This window comes from Macaca nemestrina, chromosome 10 (assembly GCF_043159975.1).
Source record: "Macaca nemestrina isolate mMacNem1 chromosome 10, mMacNem.hap1, whole genome shotgun sequence".
NCBI classification, from domain to species: domain Eukaryota; kingdom Metazoa; phylum Chordata; class Mammalia; order Primates; family Cercopithecidae; genus Macaca; species Macaca nemestrina.
Window position 1 is genome coordinate 41,672,041 of NC_092134.1, and position 22,784 is coordinate 41,694,824.

At 35.7% G+C, this 22,784-nt stretch overlaps 1 long non-coding RNA gene across 1 annotated transcript; it reads left to right on the forward strand.

The window, feature by feature from the left end:
• The first annotated feature begins 1,441 nt into the window (after window positions 1-1,441).
• LOC105483737 (uncharacterized) lies at window positions 1,442-12,011 on the forward strand. The gene is made up of 4 exons (XR_988539.2): window positions 1,442-1,524; window positions 7,777-7,881; window positions 9,394-9,436; window positions 11,938-12,011. It is a non-coding gene; the product is annotated as an uncharacterized lncRNA (long non-coding RNA).
• Window positions 12,012-22,784: the final 10,773 nt, after the last annotated feature.

The following is a 22,784-nucleotide window of genomic DNA, read 5'->3' on the forward strand; positions in this document are numbered from 1 at the left end:
CACATTTGGTATGTTTTGTTTGAGACAGTCTCACTCTGTTGTCAGGCTGGAGTGTAGTGGCGTAATTTTGGCTCACTGCAACCTCTGCCTCCTGGATTCAAGCGATTCTCCTGTCTCAGCCTCCAGAGTAGCTAGGACTACAGGCGTGCACCACCACGCCCAGCTAATTTTTGTATTTTTAGTAGAGACAGGGTTTCACCATGTTGGCCAGGATAGTCTCTATCTCTTGACCTCATGATCTGCCCGCCCTGGCCTCCCAAAGTTCTGAAATTACAGGTGTGAGCCACTGTGCCCAGCCACATTTGGAACGTTTTAAGAGATTTTGTAAATTCACTTATTCTTTCTTTATGGATCACACCAATACTCTTAAATAATTTAATATAAAAATAAACTGAGTTGGATGAGTTAAAAGTAGATAGCTTTATGTGAAAAAAAATTCCTAAAATCTTGAAATTCTGTATAAAACTCTTGTTAAATTGACTTGAATACATATTCTTGAAAAGTTAATCTATCTCTCAATATTCTTCTTTTGAGGTTCTGCCATTTTTTATTGTACTTTGATGATGTCATGGTTACTCATCAAATAGGTGCCTACTTTTGACTTTTTTGTTTTCTTCACATAAAATGAGGATAAGGCATGACATTCAAATGATTGTTAAGTTGTTTATATCATGTTTATAACTGTGTTACAAGGTTTAAAGCATTTAGTACAGTTTTTGGCACACAGAAAATCATGCATGGAGCCATTATTTTAATGTATAGAAAGGTGTTATCTGAGAATCTAATTCAGACCTATCCATTTCTTCAAAGAGTTAAGTTTCCCATATGTTTGGATAATACAAGTCCTTAAAGGTAAAAGGTATGAATTTAAATGAATTTAGGAAAGTATTGAATAGAATTTTCCCTTTCTGGAAATTTGCCTTAGCCCATTAGAGACCCTGTGAAGTCCTGAGGTTAGGGGTTAAGTTTGTTTAGCCCAGAATTTTTTAAACATATTTGAGCACAAAACCCCTTATAAAGATAACTTCCGCTGCTTTTCTTACAAAACTTGTGTTCTGTAAAACACATTTTGGAAGATACTGCCTATAATAAAAAGAGTTTACTATATAAAATCAAACAAAATATGGGAGTCATATCCTTTCTACACTCTCTCATTCACTTGGACTTTACTACACTCTGGAAAGTGGCTAGGAAGGCATTGTTATGACTGTTTCACAATGAGGAAGCAGGCTGATGGTTTGAGACAGTGGAAAACATTCCACAGCCCATGGGTGGTAGAACTGAGATTTACAACCAGGTGTTCCAACAACTGGCCAGGACATTCCCCCCTAAACTGTTTTAAATCTGAAAGTATTAGTCACATGTCATGTGTGCTCTGAAAATTTTCTATGTAAAAACTTTGGGGTTCAGACTTTTAGAATAACTTTTTACTTTCTCACAGACAGAATTGAACATGTTGTTCTCCTACTCTATGCTACTGTCGTGTGCCTTATCTCTGCTGGGATACACAGAGGGAATATGCAGGTGAGATGGCTTTGAGGAAACAGCTTGTTCAAACCCTGAGCACTTTTAAATGTGATGACCTTGGCCTCTCAAGATCCCAAGGTTGCACAATCCTTTTATGTCAATTTTTTTTAAAAATTCAGTTCTGCAACATCTCTAACATGGTAACACACATGTAGAAGGGGAACAATGACAGCTATCATAATATCCACATTTAGAGAGTATCCCTATCTGATTTACCTTATGTTTGGAGAAACTAAGCTTGAAATTGGTGGTTACAAAATCAAAAAGGAGCATCCTCTGATAATCATAATGGTGCATACATTAAAGCTAACAATATTGTTGTCCAAGGTGAGAGACCACTGAGAACCATTTTTTGGTTCAGAGCTGATGGGATTTGGTCCGTAGCTTCAATAGCCGTGGCAACAGCTGTGAGGTCTCAGCTTTGATAGAGGCCCCCTAAAGATATCATTCAATATAGTGAACTCTGATAGTTATTCCTTATGAGACTTTGACTTCTGTGAGCCTCACTGTAAACTGGAAATGTTGATACCACTTTACAGAAAGTTTAGATGAAAATAGGTAAATGTACCTAGCACTACCTAGGATTCAACGAGTGGAAGGTACTATTTAGTACAGTTGGCCCTCAGTATCCAGTATCCACAGATTCCACATCCCAGATTCAAACAACTGTGGATTGAAAAATTCAGGGGAAAAAAAATTCGATAAAAAACAATACAATAAAAAATAACACAAATGAGAAATGCAGTATAACAGCTGTGTGCATGGCATTTTCTATTATGTATTATGAGTAACCTAGAGATAATTTAAAGTATACAGGAGGATGTGTGTAGTTCATATGCAAATCCTATGCCATTTTGTATCAGGGACTTGAGGATGCATGGATTTTGTAATCAGAGGGGGATGTTGTAATCAGAGGGAGGTTTTGGTGTCAATCCCCCGGGGATACTGAGAGATGATAGTATTTTAAAGAGAAAAAGTAGAACCCTGACAGGTAATTTCTATATTCCCAATTTAACAGGTGAAGGAAGCTCAAGTGGTTAAAAATGTATCTGAAGTCATGCAGCTATTAGAAAATGAACATAGGGATTCAATTAGATCTTGTGATTCTAAGTACTTCCTACTTAGATTCTTCCTAATTCACTGCGCTGCCTAGGAAGGCCATAAGTGACTGGGCTTACATTCAGACCATAAGTGACTGGGCTCAGTTGAAACATTTCTCAGACTTGCTTTATATGTGACATTTTACAAAACTGCATTATTTTAGAAAGACCTCCCTTCTGAAATTTTAATGACTAATCACGTTTAAGCATGGTACTGGTACTGTCTTATCACTCTTTTCTCTGAAAGCAATCATATACCAACAGGGCTGGTGGGGTCTGAAAACGCAAGCCCACCTATAAATAGGGCATCTTCCTTTCCTCTGATCACAACAGCTCCACAGTATAATAAAACTCAGGAGCAGATATTGGGAACAAAGCCAGATATTGATTAGTTCTTATGTGCTGACTGCTCTGGGAATTTCTGAGTTTCACACAGATGGAAGTGCAAATTGCTTTGAGAAATCATTGTAAGGGTTTTATATAGGTGATTGATTTATATATTTACTATTTAGTTTATGTATCACATGTCACACATGCAGACCATAAGCTGAAACACTTACTTGAACAACTTGGTCCTCAGCTTATATATGGGAATACTCACCCACCACGGGATAATGAAGATGGGAGTGAATATGAACAGAGAATGGAGCAACCAGTCCATATGTGCTCTACAAATTGAGCTTAAACGTTCTCTTGAATGTAAATCTTATTTCCATTCTGCTATTAATTTTGTAAAACTAGTTCAACATGGCCAACAAAATAAATATTACATTATTACATAATGATATTTAGCATTTGGATTCTCTATTGGTAGTACATAAAACGAAATTACTTGTGAATTGAAGATTGCATGGCATCTCTGCCATTTAGAGGATAAATATTTAGTTCATCATTTAATAAATATGGATAGATTGCTTATTATGGGCAAGTACTTTGATAGATATTAGGGATACAATAATGAGAAGGATATACATGGTCTCTACTCTTAAGGAATTTATTATTTTGTAAGAGAAATACACATTAATAATTATAAAATGAATATCAGAAGCAAACATATGGAATACTATGAGAGGAGAAGCCAGCCATGTCTAAGTTAAGGATGACTTCAATGAAGAAATGATCTTGAGATAAGACGTAGAAGTCAGAGTTAGTAAGGCAAAGCATGGGAAAAGGAATATGGCAGAGTGTGCTGGAAAATCCATGCATCCTCAAGTCCCTGATACAAAATGGCAGAGCAGAAAAAGGCTAGTGCACACAGGGCACTCAGCAAAGGCAATTATGGCTGGAGTTAAGAGAGGAAAAGGTGACATTGCCAGGTGTTGAGAATGGAATAGCATAGACAAGTGAGACCCAACAAGACCTTGTGGGTTAAGATGAAATTTTTATATTTTCATTTTATAAATGAAATGGGATGGGTTAAAGTTGTCAGGTATTTCAATCACATGTTATTTTGCCTGAAATATGTAATCAATATGTAAACCAACTCAACTAGTTTTATTTAAATTGCTGGTTTTATTATTATTAATTTTCATACAATCTGCCAGATTGGTGTTGCAGTTAATTCTGTAGTCTGTGGTTGTCAAAACCACTTATTCTACTGGATTTTATTCTGGAACATAGTGATTGTCTAACATATTACCTGGTTTTTTTAAAATTCAACATTAGCAAGTGATATGGTTTGGCTGTGTCCCTGCCCAAATCTCATCTTGAGTTGTATTTCCCATAACCCCCACATGTCATGAGAGAAACCAGATGGGAAGTAATTGAATCATGGGGGCCGTTACCCCCATACTGTTCTCGTGATAGTGAGTGAGTTCTCATGAGAGCTGATGCTTTTATAAGGAACTTTTCCCCCTTTGCTCCACACTTCTCCTTCCTGCCACCATATGAAGAAGGATATATTTGCTTTTCCTTCCACCGTGATTGTAAGTTTCCTAAGGCCTCCCCTACGGAACTGTGAGGCAACTAAACCTCTTTGCTTTATAAATTACCCGATTTCCTAGTCTCGGGTATTTCTTTCTAGCAGCATGAGAAGAAACTAATACAGCAACCATACTCATTTTTAAAATATAATGCTTTCCATCATATCTGGGATATATAAAATTGATTGAAATGTAAATGTTCAACTTTAAGTGTCAATATGATTTTAAAGTTTAGTTTGAGAAGTTCAGAATTAAATATATCTTAGAGTTTATTTAAAAAATTATAACTCCTTTGTATTATTGTATTTTGGCTCAAGAACCCAAACATCTCACCTTTTGTCTGTGGAAGTCTGGTGTAAACACTTTTTCTAACTTGATCTTTTCCTCCTTTCCAATGATCTTTTTAATAGGAACAATTTCGGTAATAGTTATTGGCAAGTTCGATTATATTAAGCTATCTAAGATCTGGCTTCTTATTCTCTGGCAATGCAGTGGACAGTCCTAGGATTTGACATTCTAACTAAATACAGTTTATAGGAGGAGAAACACGATAAGAACATTTTAGAATAATACCAATAAGTAATGTTTGTGTAGCACATTTCCACTGAGAAAGCACTCTAACACAAGTGATTTTATTTGAGTAGTTAACAACCCTGGCAGATATAATCATATCATTATTTCCATCTCATAGTCCAGGAAAATTGGAAGTTATAGGCAAAATTATTTGCCAAAAGATATTCAGCTCTTGGTCTATGGTGAAATCTATGTCTTTTGCTTCTTGTCTCATTTTTTTTCTGCTTCTCCACTATTCTTCATATATAAATTAGAACCTGTTATATTGAATTGGTAAAGGCATATACTACATATTTAATTACATGTATAATTACATGCTTTGCAGATTGAAGACTTTTGTCCCAACTTCATAATATTAAAATCTGTGGCAGCAGAGAGTTTCCAAGGAATAGAACTCATCACTTCACATTGATATCTTGTCTCTTTGACATCTCTCCCTTGTGTTTTCTTTTTATTCTTTTTTTTTTTTAATTATACTTTAAGTTCTGGGATACCTGTGCAGAACATACAGGTTAGTTACATAGGTATACACATGGCATGGTGGTTTCCTGCGCCCATCAACCTCTCATCTACATTAGGTATTTCTCCTAATGCTATCCCTCCCCCAACCCCTCACCCCGCGACATGACCCCGTGTGTGATGTTCCCCTCCCCGTGTCCATGTGTTCTCATTGTTCAGCTCCCACTTATGAGTGAGAACATGCAGTGTTTGGTTTTCTGTCCTTGTGTTTTCTATTATCCTTTGATTTATGAATGTGCTGAGCCTCAGATATTGATGATTTTTTAAAAAAACTTAAATTACGATATTTCTCTCCAAGTACTCTCTCTTCTTTGTTTTCACATTAGTGTTAATAATGGCACTATTTTTCCTGTCTCTGGATTTCAGCCTCAGTGTGATTTTGAGACTCTTTCTTAATTCCTTTTGACATACAGAATGGATTAGCCAATCATTTTTTTCTTACAGTATTTCTTGATACTGTCTCTCCCTCTTTTTCTGAAGTACTAATCTGGAGACAGACACCCAGCTTGTATATATTTATGTTCTCAGGAAAGACTTAACTTTTTCTCTCCCATTATTATAATCTTACACAAACTGATTGCTACAGTTTCACTATAAGGCTACACATTCACATTTAATTGAAAAGATTAGGATGAATTAATGGAGCATTTATTCAATCACATTAATGCTTTATATTCATAATAACATCAAAATGGAGAATTTTATTTATATAAGGGGATGTTCTGAATATTTGAAGAATATATTACTTTACGCACCATTTTTGTTTTAACCATATGTAACCCAAATGTCTCCAAGCCAGGGAAGACCAGAGATATTAGTGTAATATGACACCTGAGGTTTTTAGACTCCTTTATCCCCTTCTGTTAACATCCCACCTGCACTCCTGTGGGTTTTGCCAATTATTTTTAGGTATTTGACATATCTACCAGAGCATTCACACTACTCAAGTAAATGCTGTGTTCTTCCCTGAACTCCGTGGAACCTCTAGGTTCCCGCCCTTGTGGTTACTTCTTCACTGGGCCTTGCTTCACTGGCCTACAAAGTTTTTGACAGGTGTAGCGAAACAACTATGCCATTGACCCTTCAGGGCAAAATGAATTTTGCCTTCTCCATTTCCCTTAGCTCCAGTCCCTGCCAATGTTTCCACTCTACTAGGTTCCAGGAGGTCCCCACCAGTTTTACATGCTGCTCTTTGGAGTATTAGAAACTTTCCTGCTGTTCTTCCAAGGACTCCTTGATAGCCGCCCAAATATTCATTGTGCCAAAGGCAAAAGGTGTCCTATGACAGTGTGCGAAACCTCAAGGCAATGATATTTGGGTGGAGGTTTGTTTTATGATTTAGTAGAAATAGTTCTCTGAAGTTTTATAGGTTGTTTTGCTTGCTTGTCTTGTTCTGCTGGATGGTAGGTCCAGGTCATTGATTTAATCGCTTTCATCACTGTCCTTCACAAAGTCCCTCTGTGATGTATTCATTTATATACACTCCTTTGTGTGCACTTCTCACTTTGTTTTCTCCTATCTTTTCATGCTCAATAATTCTAACATGTTTAAGGTGTGTCTCTTTGGTCTTGTAACTACGCTTTTGAAACATGTATTGTTATTTTTGAATGAATGTCATAAGGTCATATCATGCCATATAATGTAATTATTTCTTATTTTTCCTCTTGACACCATGCTTTTGAGTTTGCTTTATGAATGTCTAATCCATTCCTTCTGACTGTTGCATGGTGCTCTAGTTTGTGTAAGTACAGCATTTTTGCCTATCCACTTCTGGTGACAGACACCTAGATTGCAGCCAGCTCATCCCCATTTCAAATAATGCCAAAACTGACATGAAATATCATACCACCTCAGGGTCCTGTGTGTGGATTTATTTGAGTTACATACCTAGAACAAGAATTGCTGGGTGATACAGTATAAATACAGCTATTTTGACTATTTGTTTCTGGGTTTCCCTCTAGAATATCAGTATCAGTGTACATTTCCACCACTACATCCTATCCATGTTCACATTACACTAACACCTGGAATTACCTAGCAGCGTACTGATGTTCTCCAATATTTCTGATTCACAACATTACTTAGTCTTTTCATTTTCTCCTTTACTCAATGTGTCATTTATTTCCTTTGTCTAGGCTGAGCAATGGAATATGTACAGAAGTAGCATGACACCTGATGCCTGAGTTGTCTTCTTTGCCTTTGACACTGCAACCAATAACATTCTAGATTGTGGACAGCCCGTAAGTCTTAGGCCTAAAAGAAGATGAAATGAGCCAAACTGACCCACTGGCCTAATATATACAACTAGTATGAGCAAAATATAAAGTTTCTTTTGTAAGTCATTAGAATTTGTGTGTTGCTTCTTACCACAACGTAACCTAACCCATTCTGACTCACATATACAACTTGTTAAACTTTGCCAGTATAGGAAGCACAAAGTAACAATTAATTTTAATTTATAGTTTTCTGATAACTAGTGGCTGTGACCACCTCCTCATGTATTTATTAGTCCTTTTGTTTTCTTCTTTACTCAATATAGCATTTATTTCCTGTTCATTTTTCTTTACCTGGAGATCTACGATTTATTTTTACATTTTATGTGCAGAATTTTTCTATGTTCCAACATTAGTTCTTGTTAAACAATCAGAATATCTCTTTCCAGTGTCTCATCTGTTAACATTGTTCAAGCTGTCCTTTGTAAACAGAAATCACGAGTTTTGATGTAATCAAATTGATCCACTTTTGCTTTATAGTTTCTGCTTTTGAAGTTTTAGTTGAAATGTTTTTACTTTTTATTAAGCTACGAAAATGCTTACACTACTTTCTATTACCATCACAGTTCTAATTTTCACATTTTTGTTTCATCCTTCTGGTGTTGTCTTTTTGAATAATTTATGTAAGAATCTAGTTTTTTCCACATAAATATGAAAATATTTTGCCAATAAAATCTACTAAACACTCCTATTGCTTTATAGTGCCACAATTGTTTATTACGTAATTGTGTTCTGAGATCTCTATTCTTTTCAACTGGCTCATGCTATGGTTTGAACGTTTTTGTTGCCTCCAAAATTCATGTTGAAACTTAATCCCTAGTAACACAATATTTGGAGGTTGTGCCTTTTGGGAGGTATTTAAGACATGAGGGTTCATGACGGAGAGTTTGGTCCCTTTTTGCTATTTCACTCTTCCACTGTGAAAGAACACAGCATTTCTCCCCTCCAGAGTATATAGTAATAAGGTGCCATCTTGGAAATGGAGACCCAGCTCTCACCAAACACCAAACCAGCTGGTGGCTTTATCTTGGACTTCCCAGCCTACAGAACTGTGAGAAATAAATTTAGGTTCTTTATAAATAACCTAGTCTTGGGTATTTATTAATAGCAGAACAAATGAGCTAAGACACCCTATTTGTCTGCTCTACCACCAATGCCACAGATTTTTATTTTCAAAGGTGGCTTTGTATTATGTTTTAATTTCATATTTCTCAAAGAAAACCCTAACTGAAATGTTAATTTAGTTTGAATTAAATTTATTGACAACTTGGAGGAGATTGACATCCTTAAAGCATTCCCTTTTCCTTTTAAAGAGCTATTAAAGAGCATGGAATACCTTACTATTTATCAAGTCAGCTTCTATGCCTTTGAAAAGAATATTTTTTTCCAAAGAGATCATTTTGTTTTCTATTAATTCCTGTATACTTTATTGGTTCTGCCTCTATTGTGAAGTATAATTCATATTTTTATGTCATCTAGGTAGTTATTGCTAATACAGAGAAGTGCTTTTAAATTTTTCAAGGTGAGCTTCAATCTTTGTTGTATGCCTCTTTGAAATGAGATACAATCCTGAAGTTAGCTAAAATAATGACTATCATATTTTTCTCAAGACATCTACTCTATTATTAAGATTAAGGTTTATTACTGGGTCCATTTATTGTACCTGGCAACATTTTTGTTTTGAGCTGCCTTATATTGAGAGGTGAAGCCAGCTGTATTTCCTGGGTTGAGTGGGGACTTGGAGAACTTTTCTGTCTTACTAGAGGTTTGTAAAATGCACCAATCAGTGCTCTGTAAAAACGCACCAATCAGCGCTCTGTAGCTAGGAGAGGTTTGTAAAATGCACTAGTCAGCACTCTGTAAAATGGACCAATCAGTGCTCTGTAAAATGGACCAATCAGCACTCTGTAAAATGAACCAACCAATGGGTGGTGACAAATAAGGGAATAAAAGCTGGCCACCCCAACTAGCAGCGGCAACCTTCTTGGATCCCCTTCCACCTGTGGAAGCTTTGTTCTTTTGCCCTTCACAATAAATCTTGCTGCTGCTCACTTTTTGGGTCCATGCCATCTTTAAGAGTTGTAACACTCACGTCGAAGGTCCGGGGCTCCATTCTTGAAGTCAGTGAGACCACGAAACCACCGGCAAGAACCAACTTTGGACAAAATATTACATTCCTTCCAGTGAGTGGACATTGTGGGATCCCTCAACCATTCTCCAGAAATAACCAAATATCTTGCCACATTCATCACTAGACAGAAACCTGGCTCAGGAAGCGATTCCTCTTAGAAATCTACGATGTGCACATATTTTTCTGTCTTTTAAAATAGAGCTTATTGAGTACTTGCCTGATGACCAAGTCCATCATTTAGAACATCGCAGACTACAAAATATTGTATTGTGATGATGTGCTCAGGAATCCCTGATATGTACAAAGCAGCTTGACCTTAAGTCTAGGGATTAAATTTCGACAAACAAATGATGCTAGTCCAGCTCTTGGGTTTATTTTTCTAAAAATTTCTGTTCTGTTTCATTCTGTCATTCTACAGATACTCTATTTCCTGTGGTCAGTCAGCTTGCTCTTTCAGGCATTCTCTATTCCTATCCTGAACCATCAACTCCGCAAAACAAGAGTAATCGTTGTTTACATCACCTCTGTTCACCACTGCAGGCCTTTTCTTAGTATGCGCTTAATTGACTTTTTATATTTGCTATTTTAAATTTAATGTGATGTGCAAAAGATGAGAAGTGAAATTATTGTCATCTGGCCTAAAACAATTATAAATATTTGTTGAAGGAGGGACTGAGGGATCACCTATGATAAGTGTACAAGTTTAGTGTCAAAATTTAATGAGCCAATTTTGGTTCACCAAGGATTGTTTGTGCTATTTTGGTTTTTAAATGACTGATTCTCAGTTGTGTCCAATTAGTTAAGGTTACACAACAAATGCTTTTTGAAATTAATACTAATATTATATTAAAGGTTTTTAGAAATTTTGGGTTAATCAAGAGACAAATACCTATGGGATACTTGGAATAAAACATCTTTCAGGGAGGACATGAGAATTTTTTTTCTCTCATCTATAACAGCAAATGGCCAGATAAGATTATTTTTTAGACCATTATCCCTCAAATATGCTATTGATTCTATAATTTTCATGTTAGAAAACTTTTCATATTTTACTAAATGCCCCAATTTAATGTTTTAAAATATCCAGATGCCTTGCTTTTAGTTATATAGAAAAAAATCCATATGTGTTGGTGTCTGGGGTTTGCTTTTGGGAAAAAAAATCTAAACTTTATTTTAGAAAAGGAAATTATTTTTACATAGCACCCAACTGAATACTTTTCAATATACAAGCAAGAAAAATTTTTATGTAATATTTGTTTACTCACTTGGGAACCACTACTGAATTCATACTCTTGGAATTGTGAGTCATTATTTTAACAGTTGTCCTTTTCAAAGTGCCACTAGAGTGTTTCTATCTTAAATAATTTTAACAAGTTCAAATCAAGCAACAGGAGCCCAGCTCAGAGGTACTATGAAAAGACAATAATGTTTTGTTTTAAACGTGCCATCTAACCATTAGCTTCATGTAGGGTGGTGCTCCATGAGGGACTGAGGTAGAAGGTGTTGGTCAAGAGCAGGTTACTGAATTAGCCCAGTTCTCTCCACTGTGTATGGATCAGTCGTGCACCCTCCTGAGCCTAGAGAATGGGAAAGAATCGGTCCCCAGGTAAAAATGATGGCCAAAAATGGTCTGCAGTACAGCTTTCTAGGTGAAAAGAGGGTTTTACAGGCTCACAAGAATGGCCTGCCCTAAACAGTCTGGGGAAAGCAAAGATTCATTCTAGCAGAAGTTTAGGGATTTAACTGAAGCCGAAGAAAGAGCTAGAGATAAGCCAAGACTAGGATTCATTATTTGCCTCCCTCTCAGTCTTTCTTTCTCCACAGTACACTGCCTCTGGGTTACATCTTATGTAACTCTTTTCTTTTGGCTTTATGTAATAATTTTACATTAGGTTCTTCAGACTCTTTGAAGAATCATCTTTGCTGACCTACATGATTGACGGAGGTACTGAGGGATCATCTATAGGTAAAGTGAATAATATTTAGTGTCAAAATTTAAAATGTGTTACATTCAGAGAGAAAGGACCTCATTCAGACAGAATTCTTTAAGGGGCACTGTATAACTTCAGCCACACTAATTTTGACTCTTGAAATTTTTATGGTTCCACCAGTCCATTATGTATTTATAATAATAACCAGATGGGTTTGTCAGCTTAGCACTTTATGCAGGCAAAGAAGGCATTCATTAATAAAACTGAATCCATATGCTATAATAAGGACTATATGCAGTTTACAATTTGGACTATTCCGTTATTGCTACCCAAGACCATTCTCTATTCTTTCTTCAATAAGGATAAGTGGGTGTCATTTGACCAGAATGGCTATAGATATTTTCATTTAAGGTGGGAGAAATTTCCTGTGAATCACAGCTTACTTTGTCCCAGTTTACATGTTCCCTAGGATGTCTACTTTTTGATGTACGGTATCTCTTAACTAAGTCTGATTTTGTTTATGCCTACTTTCAAAACACCATTTCTAAATACAAAAGTTGTATGTTTTGATTTCTGCTGAAAGCTTTGCTCTTTTCCAATCCATTCTACGAAATGTTGCAAAGACTGTGATATTTAAGCTTTCTCTTTCTCTGAGAATTCTGAGTCTCAGTTTTCTTTGCTGTCTGCATTCTCTATTAGGTTTATTATTTCTGATGAAAATGCTGTTTTAAATGTAATTTCCCTTGAAAAGTTCCCATAAAAACTGAATCCCTCATTGTGTAAAATATAGCCACTGTTATATTTCCTTTCTGTCTCCAGCAGCAGTAGTTTAGAAGTAGCTCCAGGGAACTGATGGTTTAATCATTCCTCATCAAATATCATGTGAGTAACACTAATATAATTATTTTTCTATCAGATGGCCTTGTAACATAATTCAGGTAGTTTCAACAACTACTTTCAAGGCAGTGTCTACACAACGTCATACTTCTGAATAAAGAGCAGGAAAATCCATTTCATTATGAAACAAAAAACAATCAGTTTTGTATTTTGAAATTATTTATGAGATTATATTCCTTCCTAAGTGACTTAAGGTTAGATATAAAGTATATGTGGTAATATTTAATTTAGAAGAAATTGAGGTTAGTGGGTATAACTTGACCCAAAAATTCAATTCAACAATAATTTTTCAAGTGAATACTGCATGCAAGGAGTCCTAGGATTTACAACGATAACTGAAACCTAGTTCTGGTTATTTTTTCTAAAGGTTCTAAAGCTAAAAAGAATGAAAAGCTATGTAGGTAAAAAACCGAAATAGGGGGCCAAGCTATGGCCTAGTCTCTGCTTCCTGCTGTAGTTTGGACTTCCTTTAGCAGGTAAGATGAATTCTCAGAAACTATATTTTGCCACTTGACTCAAGAAGTTGGGGTTGAAGGAGCCTAAAGGACCCCACGCAGGATCTCACAGTTTACAGGGAAGATGAAGGAGGGTAGAGCGGGAAGAGCAGCTTAGAGTCCATCTCAGAGACTGGTCCCCGAGACTGACTCCACTGACTTTCCAAACATTCAGTAAGTGACCATTTGACATTATGGAGTATAATACACACAAATGACTGCATGTATTTTCCACCAAATCCTTTCCTTACAGGAAAGTCTTTCTAGTTTTTGTTCTACAGTTATTCTAAAATTAGTCAAGAAAAAGAAAATAATTTTCCTGACACATGAACACATTAGATTTGAAGGCTGAACAGACTGCTTGTAACCAAAGCATAGAATAATATTCAGAAGAATACTTATATTTAATATTACCATAACAGTATCAGAAATGTCTCATGAAAATATCTTCTGTACTTACTCTCAAAAGAGAATCACTTCAGCTACATTAAGATGAGCTATGAGCAGGAAAGGAAGTTGCTGGATTTAATGCAGGATCCTACAATATATGTTCACAAGCTACATACTTTTGTGCTTAGGTGGGAAAGTGGACATGCAGAGGGAAACAGGGACATTTTTCTGTTTCTGTGTGAACCACAGAGGATTTCGGGAAATACAATGCTGTTTTGGCCTATGAATGATCTGTAGCTTGGGGGCAGTCAAGAAGGGATGCTGATAAAGAGCTTGGCCAGTGCCATGTGCTAGAGAAGATGATTTGTGTGTTAAGTTAGACTTAACTGAGACTCTTCAGATGGAACTGAGAAAGACTTTGAAGGAAGCTAAAGAGTCTGCTACTTAGCAGGAGTGGGTGATATAATTATTATTGCTACTAGTGTGGTCCCATTTATATTCACAGGGTGGTAAAGCCCAGCAAAACCTGCTTATATAATGGAAGGTGAACTGTAAGCCCCATGGGGGTGGGGCCCAAGCCTGTGTAGTTTCATTATATTACCCAGAAGACGCAGGAATATTTGGGGAAATGTCTAATATTTCCATTTAGGTGGTATGCTGGGTGCGTGAAAAATTGTAATGAGAGAATATTAGAAACAGCAGATTGAAATAGAATGTGGAGAATGCCAAATACCATGGTAAGGACTTGAGCTTTATTCCATAGTAATTGGTAGCTGTTGAAGGTTTTTGACCAGGAGATTGACGGAGGGATATCTGGGCCCTCAGTCTTCCACTTTTTGTAGCTTATGTTTTGCTTCACCCTACGTTGAAATGTAAATACACACGCAGGAAAAGGAATTAAGTCTTTCAGTCATGACACATATACTACATTGAGAGAAACTAGTTCTTTTTTTCAATTTATAGTTACGGGGTCTGTATGAACAAATTTCATGATGTTACTTTGCCTTGTTGAACAGATTAGAGCTTTAACAGGAGAAACAACCATGTTCTGAATTCCAAAGAACCTTGGATTCTCATGTCTTTCTAGGTATGTTCCTCTAAGGTCTAGAATTTGTTAATTGCTATGATGTCTTAGCCAAGAAGATTGGTCTGTGTGGCTACTTTCAGGATAACTACTGTCAATCAACATCTGCAAAGACAGTGACAAAACAGCCTCACTACATACCTAGGCAGCTTCTGTTCTCAAAATAAATGATCTCAACATGTTTCAGAAAATAAAATAGTAAATATGACCATCATCCAAGTTTCCATTCTGTACCAGTTAAATCTGTTGACAAATTATATCCATATTAAACACTCCTATGGATAAAAGCAGAAATTGGTTTCATGTTCTAGATTTTCCTCTCTGCCTGTCCATTTTGTTTTACTTATTTATTTAAATTCTGAATGTGTATTACTAATGTTATATTTATATGAAAGTATAGGGAGATTGTGTCAGGATGATCAGCAAAAATGTAAAAATTAGGGTGAATTGATAACTTAGTTGTTATATTGGTTATGGCACAATGTCTATAGGAAAAAAAATGAACTTCAGGGTCAGAGTTTTGTGTTCCAATCCAAGTTTGAACACTTATGAACTCTGTATCTCTGGGAAAGTCATTTAATTTTTCTGAACTTCAGAATATCCTCTATAAAATTGCGATAAAAATGCTTATTAATCAGATTTTCATTTGATTAAATAAAACATGGAAAAATACGTTGCATAGTGACTTGCAGATGTTCTAGACAAACTGAGTTGTCATTTTATGTCCTTTCTATCCTACATCAGATAACTGTTTTGAATGATATTTTTAAATGAATGTTATTAGAGTTTCTTTTTTCTTAGCAACATTTATACATTATAGTGTTTATTTCTTTCTACCATCAAAATAAATCTAAGGTAATTTAAATCATTAGAAAAACAGGAAACGCAGCTATTAAAAAATACTTAACATACAGAATATATCTCTGCAGGAAGAAAACAACTGGCATGAAGTAAAAAGTGAAGTTCTTCATCATAGCTTTGAAAGGCCTGCACCACATACAGCAAAACCTAGCTTTCTGTGCTTATTTCACACTTCGTCCTAACACACATCTTCTGCTCCAGTCAAAGCAGACCATTTGATAAGCCCTACGTAGCTCATTTACTTTTCTTTTCTACCTGAAATGCTTTCTCCTCCTACCCCAAACCTGAACAAAAACTCAGCCAAAATATTAATGCAAAACGCTCATCTCTTTTATACAGATTATAGAGTTCCAGACCTGAATGTTACTTTTCCTCCTTTGCCTCCCCTTAATTCCGTCTTCAGGAACCAACAGTGGTCATTGTCCTATTCACCTTGTTTGTTCATTGGCAGTAGCTTCTCCTCTCCCTACAACAAGAACTCTGGACTGTTCACCTGCCTAAAGGATGGATTGAACCATTTATCTCTTTCTCTTCTGCAGCACCCAGTACAGAACCTTCCTTATTTTTATTATTCACTATGCATTTGTTAAATTGTAGTAAATGGGAATTTAATACTAAACTGCTTTGTGAGCTTCCTGACAACAAAGAAAAAAAAGGAATTATAGAACTTTGAGATAAGTGGTTAAAAAAAGGAAAAAATGATAACAGAAATTAAAGTATATAGTTTTAGTTGTCCACTGAATAAAGCATAATAAGATCACTTGAAAAGCCTTTTTTTTTTTTTTTTTTTTTGCTTCTGATTTCTAGGATAAATTTATCTCACAGATGTTGGGCAAGGTGTTCCGGATAAAAGAAGAGTGTGAGCCAAAATACAGAGGAAGGAAAGGAGAGGAAGAGCGAGGGTGTATCTGGAGGGTCTGGGTGGAAGAAAGGTCAGAGGCCTGGACTATTACTCTAGGTTTTGACCGAGAAACACTCTTAGCACATAGCAATTCCTTTATTCTTGGAAAAATAATTCAAGCCTGCTTTTGAGTTGCTACTTAATATATTTATGTTTTAATTGTTTTCATTTTCAGTGGGTGTTGCTTTAGACAATATAACAACTCCAGTTTCTATCATTGAAAATAAAAATTTAGGTAATTGTCCCCTATTTTAACAGTTAAATATTACAGAAGTCTCATATTGTCTAATGAATTTTAAATTTTCTATAGTTTTAAATTGTATCAGACATGGCTAATAAGTTTTAACAAGTAATCATTGAGTACCAACTATATACCAAATGCCATTTCGAATGCTGTAAATGTGACAATGTCTCTGCCCCTCATGCAGCTTAAGTCCCAGTGAGGGAGATAGACATTTACCCAACAAACAAATCAGTATATATATAAAAAAATTATCTCATAGATTATTATATAAAGCTGTGTGCATGATAATAGACAACAGGTAAAAACACAGTTCACCAAAAAAAGATTGTAGAGATCTTTATAAAGATGAATTCTTTTTTATTATACATATTTAAAGTTATGTACCAAACCAATTTTAATTTCAGGAAAATGAGTGGCATCATTCAACAATGTTGTTTTCTAATTGTATTTCTTAACATAGGTAAGAGCTTGGAGAAAACGTATAAGTAGGTGGTTAGCTTGTCTCTTTAAATCATCCCATGTTCAAGTAAAGTTTTGACAAGACCTGGTTGTTTGCAGTCAATTTGTGAAGTAACTCTGACAAGTGCCCAAAGCGCATACGTCTGTGTTGCTGATTAAAGAGCACTACAGGCATCTTACATACCAGATGTGCAGATGGCAGAGCTCATAAAGTCTTCTGGAATGGGAAGAGCCTGTTTTGCCTTCTTACCCAGATAGAAAACCATATAATTTTCAAAAAGCATAATAGTAGGATATAGCAGAATAGCTATGTGTCTGTGTGGGGGCAGGGTGGGGAATTTGGAGAAAAAGTGGAGAAAGGGGAGGTTACGGGGACATGCAAGTTTGCTTTCGTATTGGTATAAAGCACTTCTTAGATATGCTTTATACCAATAAGCTCTATACCTCAAGGAGCTCTATACCTCAAAGTAGGGAAGGGAAAATTGTGTTCTGAGATACTGATTTTATTATATAAATTAGCAATGTATTGCATTGACCAGAAAAGTACCACAGAATGGTCTGAAGTCATAGTGCAGCTGTTTTTGAAAACAAAAGCCTCTTATATTAGTAAAAAGCAAAAGCATTTAATTTGATTGCAAGAACGAAGACCTACAATGCATAGATTCTCTTTTGTCCTTTTTCAGCAATGAATTTATTAAGTCAGATGTTTTAAAATTAATGTAATTCCTGAACACACTTTTTCTTTCCTTTCTCCTTTCTTCTTTCCTTCCTCTCTTCTTTTCTTTTCTTTTTTCTTTTTCTACCTACCACACTGGGCCTGGCAGTCCAATTATCAACTAAATCAGACATGACCCTCTTCCCACCTTCACTGGAGACTGTCATTCACTTCTTTAATTTTGGGTCATTATTAACAGGTCTATCCTAGTCCGCTAGCTCAGGGAAGGATAACAGAGCAGATGTGGACAACAGCACTGATAAATATGGATGAGTGCTCCCTACCACAACCCTTTCTGGCCCCAGTAGTTACTTCTAGACCTCAACAGAGTACCACAAGCTGACCAAAGCTCTAAAATATTCTGGTTTTGAAGCCCTCCCACTTTCTATGACCCTCTTCTATGCTAACGTCCAATCCTCTGGGAAGATTATTTCATTAATTGCTGTGTTTAAATATAAGTTCCCTAACTGATAGGGGAAAAAATTTCCTACAGCTAAAATATAATTTGGTTAAGCAGAATTCTGATCACATATCCCAACAGTTGACTGCCTTTGCTCATTCTCCTCCCAAAATATTCCAGGTGTGCAGCAAGGGCAATCTTTTCTTCTTCCCTCTGTTCCACTCAGGTCTGAACAGGTATATGTTCATGATATTTGTTCTGCAACCTGGTAGCATTCCAAGGAATGCTACAGGGAGAAACTTGCTTTGTTTAAAAAAATACCTTTAAAAGTATTTGAGAAAGACTTTTGTTTTTGTAATTATACACTAAGTAATTCAAAGCAATCCTCTGATTGAAGAAATCCTTGAAAACAGAAAAAATAGGCCTTGTGCGGTGGCTCACACCTGTAATTCCAGCACTTTGGGAGGCCGAGGAGGGCAGATCACGAGGTCAGGAGATCGAGACCATCCTGACTAACATGGTGAAACCCCTTCTCTACTGAAAACACAAAAATTAGCCAGGTGTGGTGGCAGGCGCCTGTCGTCCCAGTTACTCGGGAGGCTGAGGCAAGAGAATGGCGTGAACCCGGAAGGCACAGCTTGCAGTGAGCCGAGATCGCACCACTGCCGTCCAGCCTGGGTGACAGGGCGAGACTCCGTCTCAAAAAAAAAAAAAAAGAAAGAAAGAAAGAAAAGAAAAAATAAACAAAATTATTTGCTTGAAGGCTTAGCATGCTAAATCATCATTGAATAGTTTGTGATCAGAAGGAAAATAGAGATGTACACAGGTAAACAATTGGTGTTCAGGGTGCTTGTTCCCCTGGGGCTATTTGCTGATTCTGAAAGAGTTTCTGAACATCTGGGAAACTGAATGGTATTATTGGAGCACCTTGTGGGGATCCATATGAAAATAGGGGCAGCAGACCTGTGAGGATGGATATAAGCAATATGCACAGTGCAAAGGTTGACTAGGAAGTCATCTGGTTCTCACAAAGATGGAAGCCCAGTTTTGAAGTATGTCAATCTCTGAAATCAGATTAAAGAGATTATAGATTTAAAGAGTCAGGCGTCTGAGAGAAAGAAAAGCCCAACATTTCTGGAGAAAGAGAACATCCTCCTTGGCTTCGATATTTTACACACAATATCCAGTTCTCAAAGCAATTTAACCACACACATGAAGGGATTGGACAGCATGAGCCAGAATGAGCAGAAAAAGGAGCTTCAGGGAGCATGGTGGCTCGTGCTTGTAATCCCAGTGACTTGGGAGTCTGAGGCAGAAAGATGTCTTGAGCCTAGATATTTGAGACTAGCATGGGTGATAAAGTGAAAACTGGTCTCAAGAGAGACAAACAAGCAAAAAACAACAAACAAAAGAAGAAAAAGAGGAACCGGTATTTGCAGTTGTCAGACATGTTTTAAAGAAAAACTGCTTATTGTGTTGATGGAGATAAATAGGATTATCGAGATTTTTTTTATTTGACTTTAAGTTCTAGGATACATGTGCAGAATGTGCAGGTTTGTTACATAGGTATAGATGTGCCATGGTGGTTTGCTGCACCCATCAACCCGTCATTTAGGTTTTAAGCCCCACGTGCATTAGGTATTTGTCTTAATGCTCTCCCTCCCCTTGCTTCCCATCCCCGGATAGGCCCCGGTGTGTGATGTTCCCCTCCCTGTGTCCGTGTGTTCTCATTGTTCAATTCCCACTTATGGCTGAGAACATGCAGCGTTTGGTTTTCTGTTCTTGTGTTAGCTTGCTGAGAAAGATGGCTTCCAGCTTCATCCATGTACCTGTAAAGGGCATGAACTCATTCTTTTTTTGTGGCTGCATAGTATTCCCTGGTATATATGTGCCATATTAAAGAAAAGAAAAAGTATTTCTTTTCTTTTTAAAAAGAATTTAAAAATGAAGAATTAAAATTAAGAACTCTGGAAATGGATTTAACAGGTTAGAGCTAAGTAAAAAGGGGATTGTTGGAGTGAAAGAGAAGCTAAAAAATATCCAGGATGAATCTCAGGAAGAAAAATAATAATCAATACAGATCCTAGAGCAATTAATGTAGTTTGACATTTGCCAACTTACCAGAATAGAGAAGGCAAAAACAGAACTATGCATATGCAGCTACCTGATTTAAATGCAGTGCACTAGAAAGTTGGGTATTTTCAATAACCATCACTATTCACAAAACTTAATTCCAAATGGAGTATAAAAGTGAAAAGTAAAAGTAAAACAATAAGGCTTTTAAAAGAAAGCATAAGGAATGTCTTTTAAGCTTGAGGTGATCATAAATTTCTTAAATAGTAAATAATAACCCTAACTATAAAGAAAAATTCATAAACTGAGTTACAATAAAACTGAAAATCCATTTGTCAAAAGAAATTCTTAAGGAAAAAGAAAAGCCACAAAGTGAGAGAAAATATTTTCAAAATATATAGTTAACAAATGGTTCCTATTCTGAATATATATATATATTTATATTATATATATATAAACTTTCACAAATCAATTTAAAATGTAACCAACCCAATAGTAAGTGTTTAAAATGCTTGAAAAGACACTTCATAATAAAGTAAAATAATTGAGTAATAAATAAATAAAAAGTTGCTTAACACTACTAGTCTTTAAGAAAATAAAATTAAAATCACAATGAAATACCACTATATACCTACTAGGATGGCTAAGATTAAAAAAGGCGTACACTATGGAGTTTTGACAAGGATACTGAGAAAGGATATTGCAAATCTCATATGTTATTGGTGGGAATGCAAATCGGCAGAGCCACTTTGGAAAGCAGTTTAGAAGTGTGGGCTAAAGGTACATATATGCATAATCTATGATATAGTATTCTACTCTTAGGTATATGTCCAACGAAAGGACATATGTATTCACTAAAAGACATGTAAAAATCTATAAATAACATTATTCCTGACAGCCAAAAGAAATACCCTCAAGACCAAGATCCAAACAGGAAAACCTCAATGTTCGTAGCAGCCGTATTCATAATGGCTAAAAATGTGAGATGACTGAAATGTCTGTAAATAGTGATTTGGATAATAAATTATGATGTATTTATTTAACAAAATACTATATTTTTATGAGAATAAATAAACTAAAACAAGAGCATGAAGAAATCTTACAAATAAATCTTGGGGGACAAAATCCAGACACAAGATACTATATATACTGTATGATTCCATTTATGTAAACTTTAAACAAGCAAAATTATTTTTGTTTTAGAAATCATGATACTGCCTAAAGTGGGACTTGATGGGGACTGCTGGGCTGCTGCTTATGTTCTGTTTCTTGATCTGCTTGCCTATTACAAAAGTGTATGGGTTTGTAAATATTCATAGAGCTCTGGACATATGGATTTTTCCTTTCCTGTAGATATGATATAATTCAATACTCCTTACCTACTAAGAGATACTGTTTAAAAGATCACCCAATAATCTCAAGTTACTAACTATAACTTAAAAAAACTTGCAAGACCTTGTCACTGAAAACTACAAAATATTATTGAGATAAATTAAAGAACACAAAAAAAAGTGGAGGGACATACCATGTTCACGGCTTGGAAGATTCATTAATGCAAATATATCTATTTTATTCAAGTTGATATTAAAATCTAATGTAATGCCAGGAAAAATTTTACAAGAAATATGACAAATATTCTAAATTTTATAAAAAATAAAAATTGCCAATGCACTCTTAAACAGTAATAACAATAAAGGACAAGCTTTAGCTATCATTAAGATTTATGAAGTTTCACGAATACAATGCAATATTGATGCAAAAAAAATTATAAACTGCCCAAAGAAAAACAATGAGTCCAAAAACAGAACCAAATATTTAGGGATGTTTTATTTGTTACAAAGTTAATGTTACATGCTCTTTTCAACAAATGCTGCTGGAGTACTTAGATAGCTGTATTTTTTAAAATAGCATTCATCTCAAAGCACTAATAAATATCTATTTCAGGTAAATTTAAATTTCCAAATGTAAAGAACAAAACAATGCTTCCATATAATTGTATAAGACACCATTTTAAAGACCTTGAAATGGGGAATTTCTTAAAGAGGATACAAAAGTAATTAATGATAGAAGAAAATATTTTCAAATTTTAGTTAAAAATAAGAAATTCAGCTTAGAAAAGATAAGATGTAGAAAGCCAAAAAGTAAACCAAAGAGTGAGAGAAAATGCAATACATGTAACTGCCATCGATTTTATGTTCAAGATTCGTAAAGAACCCCTACACAGGGGTAAGGAGAAAGGTAACCAAATGGAAAATCATGCAAGCCTTGAACAAATATTTTAGAAGAGAAG